Source organism: Nematolebias whitei, chromosome 9 (genome assembly GCF_014905685.2).
Source record: "Nematolebias whitei isolate Nwh7 chromosome 9, NemWhi1, whole genome shotgun sequence".
NCBI classification, from domain to species: Eukaryota; Metazoa; Chordata; class Actinopteri; order Cyprinodontiformes; family Rivulidae; genus Nematolebias; species Nematolebias whitei.
The window spans coordinates 47,288,961-47,301,958 of record NC_056506.1 but is presented as its reverse complement, the minus strand read 5'-3'; the positions used below and the strand labels follow the sequence as shown (position 1 = coordinate 47,301,958).

The window sequence follows — 12,998 nt, the reverse complement described above, 5'->3', positions numbered from 1 at the left end:
GTGGCCGAGAGCGCTGGCTGGTGGCAGAGAGCAGAGGAGGCTGAGAGATAAAATCATGACCATCTATACGTCTTACAATCTATAAATTTACAAATAGTTTAGAATATTGCAAGAATGTGGGACGGGTTGAAAACACCTTCTTGCAATGTTATAAACGTTTCTAAACTCTAAACGCTCTAAAGAGCACAGAACGTCATGATTTCAGCTCTCAGCCTCCTCTGCTCTCTGCCACCAGCCAGCGCTCTCGGCCACGCCCACTTCTCAGCGGCAGAGCAGAGATCAGCTGCAGGAGGAAGCTTCTCCTGCAGCTGTGGGCTGCACGCAGGTGCTAAATCATTTAAAGTAATTTATTTTAAATTTAAAAAATCCATGCCAATTTTGCGGCTCATCCTTCAAACAGCCAACTGTGTCTTGTCCAATCATATTTTGAAAAACCGCAATAGAGTGAGTTCGCGAAAAACAAACCGCGAAGTAGCGAGGGACTACTGTACACATTTTTATGGAATAAATGGCTCAAACTGCAAAAACTTGCCTGTTGATCCAAACCAGCAGCAAGTTTTAAAGAGCAAACACTCACATAAGCAGCATTGTCTCGTCAGTCCAAAAACACAAAGAAACAGATTTATTTTGCTTCAAAGAGAATATCAAGCACATTGTGAACACAGGTAAAACATGTTGGTAAGCGAATGGCTTATATTTAAGAAAACAGAGTATGTGACTAACATTGGTATATTTTTTGTAAACTGGTATACCCGTCACCAACCATTTTACAGTAATTACAACAGTTAGTCGAGAAAGAGCTACCACCTCTGGTATAATAAAACAATCTACTAGATTAATATTTTAATAAGATGTAAATATAATGCCACATTTTTTATTTTAGGTTCCAATATTATAACAATTGATGTCAAATTGTTGGGTGTTTTGACTGAGTTTAGTTTTTTCCCTTCAGATATTTTTGGTCAGTAACTAGATGACAGCACAAAGCCTGGTCTTGTCAGCAAAGACTGTTTTTGGCCATCCTGGTGTATTTTTATTTTAGTGGCTGCACAAGTTTTAATTCAAATAATGACATAACCTAAATAAATTGATGTAACGCTTTTGCCTGAAGGTTTTGTTTAACCAGCACCAATACATCCTGATCACTGATAACAAACACTATCTTTACTGTCACACCATCCTTTTGCTCTACATGTTTGTTGATTTCAATGACACGATGAAGAAAGACGACCTTTTTCAATATATGTATAATTTAAGCGCCGATATCTAAAGTTTGGGAACATATTCAATAAAATACGTTACAGGAAAACCTTTGCTTCTAATCTGGTTTTTAATATGTGGTGCTAAAAATAAATTGTACGAAAAAATTTTAAGAGTATTAAAACCCAAGACAGGAATTTGAAAGAAATAATCTGTCATGTTTCTAGAAGTAAACTTACTATAAGAAAACCTAAAACAAATGTGTTCCATAGTGATTTTTAAGACAGATTTTTATTGTGTCTGGCAGTAGGACGGCGTAATGCTAGCCCAAACGTGAATCACAAGATTTTGTAAAGTGAATGCCAATAAGTGAAATGCCAGGAAACGCACATGTGCACCAGGTGAACCACACAAATGACAATAGTGCTCTCCGGTTCCGCATCTCACGTTCATTCATGAAGCAATCCTGATTCTGATGGACAAGCACAGGAAAGGCTGAAGCAACGTATTATATAGCTAGGTCATAAATGTGGAGAATATGACCAAAAAATAAAGTTTTAGCTTAAACGTTAAAGCTACTGAACCAAAAATTAAATCTTCAGCAGTTTACCATCCTGTAGCTAAAATTTAAACCTTAATTACTTTAACAACAATGAATGGATTTTAAACCAAGTTCAAACCTTTTTACAGCACAATCTACATAACACAATGTAGCGTAAAAGAAAACCCTTTATAAACATCGTCTTTGACGTAATATGACTTGAGGAAACGTAAAAACCCTGAGCAAAACACGAAGAGCATGGAGTCAGGCTTAGCGTCTAGACGAGGTCTGACCCAAAACATCCTCCCCCCGCTGCCTTTTTCCACACAATTGTTTTCCTTCAGCGTACTCACAGGATGTGATTTATGACTCAATGATTCTCCAAAATAAATTTTAAAATCCAACAGCAATCCAGTGAGCTTATTTTTAGCCGGTGGATTGCCGCTGTCACAAACAGGCATCATTAAATCAGAAACCCTTCGTTTTCTGAACAACCTCAGAAGAAAAAAAACGTTTCTCCCAGAAAAACAATTCTTATAAAAACGTTACAACTGCTCAAACACAAGTACCTACATTTGTTTCTTCATAACTCATACAAGCTTCATCTGAGGCGAGGAGTTGCCTTCCTCTGCTGTAAAGGCAAAGTGGTGCTGCTTCATCAACATCAGGCTGATGAAGAGGAGGATCTTTATCAACTAATGGGACATATTTTTGACGAGGAGTACTGTAATTAAGAACAAAATGTGCGTTTCCAACACATAACACTAATAATTTTAGTACGACAGGCTAAATAACATGAGATTTTTTATGACGAATAAATAAACAAAACAATATATTGTCAGTTCTACAACAATCATTAAAATATCAAGAAATTATTAAATTTTAAATGTTTGATGATGGTAAATTAAATTTCTTAATTGAGATTATTTTGTGGTATAGCAGTTTTCAAAATAAATTATGGCAAAAGGACACCCTCTGCATTTTTTACATTCCTATTGCAAGTTTTATACCAAAAACATATCGTGATATATATCGTTTTCGCCACCCTTCACAATACATATCGTGATATGAATTTTATGCCATATCGCACATTCCTAGTCCACACCCTGCTGTGCATCGTCAAATTAATAATCTGTTAATGTCATGATAAATTTTATTTTTCTGTTGTAGCCAAACTGCAAATTTCCTGAGTGGCACAAAGTAAAGTACACGTTTGCGAGCACAACACAATTTATTTAATATTGTTATTACTATTATTAAGATTATTAATCTTTGTTATGCTAAGAATCATGTGAATTGAAAGAGATTAGTTTAGTTGAGAATAAATTGATTAAATGTCACTAAAGCAATATTTTAGAGATTAAGTTTAGCTATTAAAATGGCAACATTTCAGAGAGTCAGAGTTTCTGTATTTGTCACCATGTGGTACATGTGGTGGAATTAAATTTTGTACAGGGTCACAGTTACATCCAACAATAAAATGTAAAAGAAAAACGGTAATAAAATCTAAGATTATGAACTAAGGAAAACATTGACCAAAAAAACCCTAAGCACTAATAACATAAAAACAATACACCGAACAGCAGCAAGAACATGAGTGTCTGTGTGAGCAGAGGAGTACGAATGAACACATCAACATTTGATTCTTAATAACAAAGACGAAGTTAAAGCGAAAAGATTTGAGGTTACAGTGCAAAAAATTCTTCTTGAGTTGACTCAATAATAAAGTTTTTTTATGTTTTAGTTCACTAATAATCTAGAATTTAGTTTAAATGAATATTTAGATTTTAAACTGTTTGCAATTTTAGATATAATATATGTCATCATTCAGTTATTCTGCCACAAAACTTTTTTTTTTCATTCAACCTTTATTTATACAGGTTAACCCCATTGAGTCTCGGGACTCATTTACAAGAGAGACCTGAATTTTAACAAAGAGTGATGAAAACATTGGACAACAAACAACAACAACAACAACAACAACAACAACAACAGAAAATCATAATGGATGCGTACAAATTTCTCGCCAGCAATAAAAATTGTGTGAGGAATCAGATTGTTGTTTTACTTTAATGCTGTAAAAGTTTGACACTTTATTTTAACTGACCTGAAAGGACAACTATCATAATAAATTCCAAACATTTCGTGAGCTGAACCAAGTCTCACGTTTGACAATACTAAAAAGGCTTCAGTTCAAACATCCAGCGTTCCTGTAGAAGAGGACAACAAGTGTTTGTCTCTCGCTCAGTAAACAAGCATTTCAACCTTACAAATAATTGTGTGTGACTCAACTTGGAAAGTCAAAGACATTGCAACTTATAATACCGGCACATTCGGCCGAGACTGCAGACATCAGGCAGCTGGACAGGACTGTTGTGCAGGAAAAAGCACTCCTGTTAAGTGAAGCACACTTCAAGACCTTTGTGCTTACTAATAAACAGTAAAAATCAAAGGACACAGCGGTTTGTCTTGTGACATTACGCATATTTAGCCAGCACTTTTCATGATTTCACTGTTTCATTCTTGTATGTGTTTAAATGTTCTTGATTTTATATGTACAGCACTTTGTTGCAGCTGTGGTGGTTTTAAAGGGCTTTATAAATAAATTATTATTTCCATTTGTGTCCATTTGTTGACCCACTATGTGAAGGGGCTATTTAGAAGACTGAGTTTATTGTGGCTCCTCGGACTGATCAAGTGTTTTGGATGAATAAGCCTGTCACGATAACAAATTTTGCAGGGCGATTAATTGTCTCAGAAAATATTGCGATAAACGATAATATTGTTTGAAATTTGACATTACTAATTATTGTCAAATTTAAGAAGAAATGTAGGTTCATTTCTGTGTAGTACCTTTTTTGACCACTGGATGACAATATAAGACAGTTTGAACCGAAGGATGGATAGTGATGGAGCAAGCAGCACGTCTCTAATACAAATGGGAGGGAGGCCACTTGACGTGACATGGGCTCTCTCATTCTTGGTTTTTCGGTTTTCAAAATGGTGGACGCCCTGTATGTTTTGAGCCATTTAGCATAGCATTTGTCACACAAAGCTTTTAATTAAAAAAAAAAAAAAATCAGTAAACAAGTTCTCAGCTTCTTTTTGCAGAGAAATACAACTTTTTAACGAAGACACGGGTTTCAACCGTGACTTTTGGAGCTTTGACAAGACAAAGGTTTTTTCCAGAGGTCGGTCTGTTAGCTTAGCTGCTTTTTAATGATCCAAAAACACGATTTTGGATGGTTAAAATTAATTTTAAAAAGAAAGAGAAAGGGAGGGGAGTCAGTGACGAACACCGGAGTTGAGCCTTTTGTCATCCAGTGTCTTCAGTAGAAAGAGAGACACGAAGAAATGATAAAGCCGCGATAAATTGATTTATTGTTTATCGCGACAGGCCTATGAAATACAAAACGTTTCAACAAAAAGAAACTGTTTAGAGGACCCGACTTAACATTGTTGGGTATTATTATTAATATGACAAATAGGGCAAAAGCTGAGTGGAGCTAAGCATACAATAAAGTTGGTTTAAAAGTAAAGCCAATAAACCGAAACTTGAGTTGTGTTTATGTAAGGAAATATACGTCCCGTACGACCTTTCTTGCGCCGTTCCTGCTGTGCGGCGGGACTATTTTCTGAGCAGCAACACCCACTGACCAGGAGGAAAACTGCAATGTGTAGTGCCAAAGTAAACACTTTCCAGGTGAGTTTAGCTCCTCTGCAGGCAGAGTACACCTTCTGGTTCAGTACCCTGCACTACGAATTAGGACTGGCATCTTAGCCGGAAAACTTCAGGTTCTGTTTGGGATTTTCAACCTGGGTCACTTTTTAAACCTGACCTCGTTGCCATGGTAACTGATGCTGAAAACCGTTTCTGCGCGTCAACGCACCAATTTGTGTTTTTTCCATGCTTGTAAGCATGTCAAATCGTTAACATATTGTCAACACAGCCCCAGTATTCATTAGGCCCCAAACTACAATAACATTAATACGTGCTTGTGGGAGCAGCAGATCTTCCGGTGGGGGGGTGTGCTTCATCCTGGAATAGCCTTCATCAGGCCTACATATCAAACTGAAATAACGGTAAACAACCGTTCTTACAAGAGCACTGAAACCTCAGGTCTTTGAGCTTTAACTTCGTCTCATTTGTAAATAAAACACCCCCCGACAAAACCCTTCCCACGACTGCTGGGCAGCTTTTCACCGTAGGGGGGTGTTTTTTCACCAACACAACAAATGCGGCGTGATTCCGCGGATTCCCCCAACCCCCCAACCGTTTCAAAACGAGGCTACTATTTTGTTTCCATACCGTAGCAACAGCTTGGCAAAGTGTACACATATAAGCTGAAACGTTCAGCCTATTTAACAGACACTTAAGACGCGTTTCTTACTCACCTGCCAACTCTCACTTCAAGGCGATAAACACTCACGACGAAGGCGGCTGTTGGTGCTACTGGACTCGGGCCTTCACTCGGCTTCCGGGCTAAGTACGCAGGGTTATAAGCGAGCACAACAGCTACCAGCAACCCCCTTTAACTTCACCAAAAGAAGCATTCATATATGACGGATAGTAGTCAGAGCCAGCTGTGATGCAAAACGACGCCCACAAAAGATGAAACCAAAAAAAGCGCTGCAAGCTAAGAGTTAGCTAGGTGGCTAGCTTATCAACTTTGTGTACTCGGGCTCGATAAATCTGGCGCCTAGGAGCTCAAGGAAGATTAGTTCCTCACGGCCAAAAACGAGCTCTCCGGGAAGGGGGAGTCGAAAACCGACCAAAAGGTCCTGAAATGAAGAACCGAACGTCTCAAAGCTCTCGATCGATCCAAACACTCGTTGCTGCTAAAGATGAGGCAGAGGGGATTTTGGAATGGAGAAGTCGGCGTTTCCTTTCCCTTTCGTGTGCAACACGAAGATCGTCTATGACACAGAAGACGCATCACTCATCAGAAAAACTTTTACAACCGTAGCTCCAAAAGTCAGTTAGTAAACGAGAAAGTTCTTAACGTTGTAAAAGTACAATAACAGCCGATTTAAAATAATGTTAGAAACGGTAAGGAACAAAAAAATATTGTTCAAAACTTACAAAAAAAAAAATTCTGATAAAATTAGGTGAAAATACTGAGTTGTCTGAACAAGCTGAAGTGGAGTTCTTAAAGCTAAAGGAAGCAACACTTGCTAAAAGTTAAAGATGCAAAACACTAAAGCCAAAAGAAGCAAGGTGGTACCTCAGAGCTAGAAGCAAAAGGAAAGCTAAATGTATAAACAAATTTGCTAGAAACTATGTAAGTAACAGACTGGATAAAAACTAAAAGTAGCAAAACACTAACTAAAAGGCCAGAAAAGCATTATATTAGACAGTAAAGGAGTTATTAGGAGTAAAGGAGGCCATCATTAAACAGGGGTGGAGGCCTCCGGGTTCAACTGTCCCCCTCTTACAATGCTGTGATTGCTAGTATCACTCAGCCCTCTGTGAGTAGTAAACAGCCATCAGTGTGCTAATGACCCATTGTTAGGCTGATGGTCCTTCTTGAGCATGTGATCAGCTGGTTTTGGTTGTCAGCAGCAAACTGGTTGATCCACTCTGAGAAGGTGCTATTTAAGAGACTGAGCTGAATACAGCACCTCAGACTGAGGAAGTCTCTTGGATGAGAGATGAAACGTTTCTAGATTTTTTTGCTTTGTTTTGTTTTTTGTTTTTTTTTTTGTTTTTTTTTTATGTCCAGAGGACCAGATTGAACTTTTTTGGATTTTTCTACCTGGATTATTGAGCATGCATCAGGATATTATATTAGACAAGTTAAAGAAGCAAGCAGCTCTCATATCAAAAGGCTAGCTAGAAGCTAAATGTAAGCAACAGGCCATCTAAAAGCTAAAATTAGCAAAACAGTACCTAAAACAGGGCAGCACGGTGGCGCAACTGGTAGAGCTGCTGCCTCTCAGCGAACAGGTCCCTGGTTCAAACCCCAGTCCAGGGGCCTTCTGGGTGGAGTTTGCATGTTCCCTCCGTGCATGCGTGGGTTTTCTCCGGGTACTCCGGTTTCCTCTAAATTGTCTCTAGGTGTGAATGAGAGAGTGAATGGTTGTTTGTCTCTATGTGGCCCTGTGATGGACTTGGGACCCGTCCAGGGTGTACCCCGCCCCTCGCACAGTGATTGCTGGACATGGGCACCGGCGACCCCCGTGACCCAAAATGGAATAAACGGATAAAGATAATGGATGGATGGATGGTACCTAGAACATATAAAGCTAAGGCTAGGTAAAATTTCAACAGGCTAGCCAGAAGCCATAGCAATCTAAAAGTAGCTAAATGCTAGCTAAACATAGCAGAGCTGTTGCTAAAATTTAAAAGAAGCGTAAATAGATAAAAATATATATCCAGTTTACCGAAGTGGATTAAAAAATAACAATGTTTTTTAGAATAATCTGAAGAAATCTCTTTCTATTGGGAAAATATTTATCAATAAAGTTTAATATCTAGAAAAGTCAAATGGTACCAAAACCAAAAGTCATAATTTGATTAACATATATGATATATGAACGACTATAGCATAAAAGATGCACAAGTAAATTGAAAAACGTGTGGGGAAAAAAAAAAAAAGTGAAAAACAACTGTATTAATGCTGATTTCAGCATTAATCTTTACTGCTAAATATTATGGCTTTAGATCTTTGCTCCACACAGTAAACAAGCATGCTATTTTTTACTGAAAAGCAAGGGCATTTTATCTTGTAATATTACATTTTTCCCATATCTTGTGTCTCTACTGTGTTAATTTTTTTAATTTAATTTTAGTTGTTGTTTTTTATGAAAGGTTTTCCCTAAGTAAGAAAGCAACATCAAGAATTTCACTGCAGTTGCTACAGCTTAAACCTATGGATCAGAAAAGCCTTCCCACAGCTTTAAATGACTTCTTACATTGCTGCTGCTCAGAGTATAAAATGCAGGTCAAAGGTCATATCCCTTTTTAATTGCTGCTGTATTTAACATTTACAACAAACCCTAAAACATCATTGTTATAACTGCAACAAACCTCTGAACACTGAGTTTATGTTTGAGTTTTGCATTAAAACCATTGGATCATCCAGCCTGAAAGATAAAGCTGTGTCTCGTCTGCATAGAATAAAACAGGATTAACTAGAGGGGTTACTAGAACAGGCTGTTTTTCTCCGAGCATGACTTGACAAGACCTAAAAGTCTCTGAAATGCTAAAATATGGTTGTTCTGATGCTGCTTTAACAAAGACTTTCTGACAGTGATGGGCACAACTAACCAAAATGTTAGCTTCTCTAACCCATATTCCACTAACACAAAACTAGCTTTGCTAATGCTAAACCGCTAAACATGTTAACAAAAATTAGCAGAAGCTAACACTAAACCGCTAACCCCTAAGACGACTACGTCACACGTCTTCCTCGCCTTCCAGTAGAAGCTGTGTCGATCAATCACATCTTGTCATGTGTACACTTAATAAGTCAACAGCCTGCCTTCAGCTTGCTCCCACTACGTCGATTAAACACATCTTGTCACATGTACACGTAGTTAGCCAATAGCCTGCTTAATGGACTCTTCGAAACATGCACACAACAGACAGGAACAAGCTGTGAATTTTGTTAAGGGACTTAAAGTTGGCGAAACACAATTTACCGGAAGCCAATTCTGCTAACGGTTTCAAAGGTTAGGGCAGCACGGTGGCGCAGTTGGTAGAGCTGCTTCCTCTCAGTGAGCAGGTTGCCAGTTCAAATCCCGGTCTGGGGCCTTTCTGGGTGGAGTTTGCATGTTCTCTCCATGCTGGGTGGGTTTTCTCCGGGTACTCTGGTTTCCTCCCACAGACCAAAAACATGCATGTTAGTCTGATTGGTGACTCTAAATTATAGACCTGTCCAGGGTGTCCCCCACATCTCACACAGTGACTGCTGGACATGCACCAGCGACCCCCACGACCCAAAAAGGAAGAAGCGGGTAAAGATAATGGATGGATGGTTTCAAAGGTTAGCAAAATGCTAATCCGCTAAACAAATTCTTTTTTTTTCGTTGTTCGCAAATTAGCAAAACTGTGCCCACCACTGCTTTCTGATTTAATTTTAAAGAAAGGGAAGTTGACTGTTGACGCTTTTTCTGCGTGGTTGCCCTTGGACTTAAAGGAGAGCAGATTGTAGACTCTTAATCAAAAGAGAAAACAATAAAGATTTAATCAGGAAAACATAGTTACAATCAGGACAAAATAATGTAGACAAGAGTTCATTTTAAATCAGAACTACCTGCTGCTGTTCAACTTGAGACAGAAAGATCCCAAACTTCAGCTCTGAGACTGTTTCATATATCAAAAATCACTTCACTGATCAAATCAAGTTTGTAGTTTTTATATTTGCTGTTGTTTAATGGTACTAACAAATTAAATATGTTTCAAACTGTGTAACGTGTAGCAAATCCAAATAGAACATAAAAACCATTCACAGCCCGTTGTTCGTCATCATTTTGACGTGGTTCAGATGGTGTGTTGGGCATTCTTCACATTTTTTAGATTATTATTTCTCCCTGCAGACTAACTTGAGAATCTTATACTAAAAGAATTTGGCTACTGGGTGTGTATTCAGGTTTCTAAACTTTTTTTTCTCCAGCTATTTCTTATGATGGATGTCATGCGTTAAATTTGAAAGAGTCTTGTCAAATGGGAAGATTTTTAATTAAGATTAAAATGGCCATGCTAAAATATGTAATAGACTAAATTTTAAAAAGTCTCTGTTACCATGGTGATTACCGCTCAAACAGATCCTCCTTCATGACCCAAAACCTGACTTTTAGCTGAACAAGCCAGAAATCCAACTTTATTCAAAAGAAAAGATAAAACCCTCAGGCCTGAAAAGCCAAAGTTAGCAGAAACAAATCGTTGCATCAGGTCGTTTTCCAAGTCAAGTTTTAGGTTTGGTCCGGCCAGCTAACACAAAAATAGCAACTTTGTTCAACCTATTTGCTGTGTGCAAAAAAAGGTTAAATCAGGTCATCTGGACAATTTCTTATTTGTATTTATTTACCTGGACGATTGAGCTCACAAAACTTTATATTATTATCATTATTATTATTATTATTATTTGTTTTTGTGTACAAATAAATACAACACTTGGTACACAAAAAGTGTACAGCACTTTAGTTGGCCTTGATGCTGTTTTTAAGTGCTTTATAAATGGTATGGTATGGTTTGGTTTAAGCCAAACATCTACAAATCACATCTCTCCTACAAGTAAAACACACGTTTTCATTTTCACCATTCTCAGTTAGTGAGGTTAATAAATTATTAAAAGGTCTAAACGCTAAAAAAAAATCTGCAGGCCCTGATGAACTTACACCTTATTTCTTAAGGCTGGCCGCTCATATCATTGCAGAACCAGTAAATCTAATCTTTAACCTGTCCATAAGCCAAAACTCCATTCCAGACGCTTGGAAGACAGTCTTTGTTTTTCCTTTGCTGAAGGGAGGAGACCCCACCTCACTGAACAATTATCGAGCGATCTCTAAACTCTACATTTTAGCTAAGATTCTAGAAAAACTGAAAAACTCTCAAATCAAAAAGTATTTGGACTCATTTAACATCTTACCTCCCCATCAATGTGGTTTCAGGAAACAACAAAGCACAATGACTGCTTTGTTGAAGGTTTTTAATGACATCGGATGCTAAGGATTATTGTGCTGCACTTTACTTAGACCTGTCTAAAGCTTTTGATACTGTGGATCATAACATCTTGTGTCATAAACTCTCAGAAATTGTTTTTTTCAGATCACACTGTTGGTTGGGTCACTAACTATCTCTCAGATCGGAGGCAATGTGTTCAGCATACTTCTTCCAGTTCTCTAACTGTTAACAAGTAATAAGCCTGGGGGTTCTTTTTGACTCTGAGCTTACTTTTATTCCACATATCAAACATATAGTCATAACAGGATTTTATCATCTAAAAAATATAGCCAGAGTCCGCCCTCTTCTCTCTTTTACTAATACTGAGACTTTGATGCACGCTTTTATATCTAGCCGTTTAGACCACTGTAATGCACTGCTTTCTGGTCTCCCTAAGAAAAATTTATCCAGCCTTCAGCTGTTACAAAACTCTGCTGCTCGTGTGTTAACCAAGACCAGAAGGCAGGCTCATATTACACCTGTTTTAAAATCATTGCATTGGCTCCCTGTGCGTCTCAGGGTTGATTTTAAGATTATTTTAATGGTTTTTAAATGTCTCAATGGTCTCGCACCATCTTATCTTGCAGAGCTGCTATTACCCTATGAACCCCCGCGGACACTAAGGTCCTCTGGCACTGGACTACTAACAGTTCCAATAGTCAGAACTCACACTTACGGTGAGGCTTCTTTCCAGTACTATGGCCCCCGTCTGTGGAATAGTCTGCCGGAGAACCTGAGGGCCGCAGAAAATGTTGTTTTTAAAAGCAGGCTCAAGACCCAACTTTTTAACTGTATTTCCTGAACTGGTTCATTTCTGTTCAGTCTATACATTTTCCATACAATTTTATTTTATTTTATTTTGTGTGTGCTGTTTGCATTTATTTTGTGGGTTTATTGTTTATAATTCTGTACAGCACTTTGAGCTGCTTTTAGTATGAAGGGTGCTTTATAAATAAAATTGATTGATTGATTGAACAATGGCGTACCACAAGGCTTAATCTTAGGTCTGTCCCACCCTCTTCACAATCTAAATAGGTAAGTTTGTCAGTGCATACCTGATGCATCCTTACATTTTTATGCTGATGACACAGTTGTTTATTGTCGAGCTAAAACAGTTGCTAAGGCTTTCCAGCTTTTGCAATCTGCTTTTGACATCATCCAGTCAGATTCATTTCAGTCTCAAACTTGTCCTGAACGTCGACAAAACCAAAGGGATGATGTTTTCAAACGGGACGTTTGTCCCAGCAGTTCTTCCTCTGATTTTATTCTCAAATGGTGTCCCTATTGAGTTTGTCAGCTCCTACAAATTTTAGGATATCTTGGTCGATTCACATCTCTCTTTTAAGCTCCACATGGAAAACTTGGTAAAGAAACTGAAAGTTAAACTGGGTTTCTTTTTCGGAAATAGATTGTGTCTAACTCTGAATGCTAGGAAACACCTTGTAACTGCGATTTTCCTTCCCTCCATACCGTGACATTATTTACATGAACGCTCCTATAAGCACCCTGCAGAAGTTGGAGGCTGTCTATCACGGTGCGCTAAGATTCATAACTGGCTGTTACTACCGTACCCACCACTGCACCCTGTTT

At 38.1% G+C, this 12,998-nt stretch overlaps 1 protein-coding gene across 2 annotated transcripts in view; it reads right to left on the bottom strand.

Annotated features, from left to right (window-relative positions):
• Positions 1-6,315, bottom strand: part of larp4b (La ribonucleoprotein 4B) — a 39,287-nt gene extending 32,972 nt beyond the window's left edge. For both annotated transcript variants that reach the window (XM_037682425.1, XM_037682426.1), the window contains exon 1: positions 6,137-6,315. The gene's annotated coding sequence lies outside the window, so the exon portion shown is untranslated. The remainder of the gene's footprint in view (positions 1-6,136) is intronic.
• Positions 6,316-12,998: the final 6,683 nt, after the last annotated feature.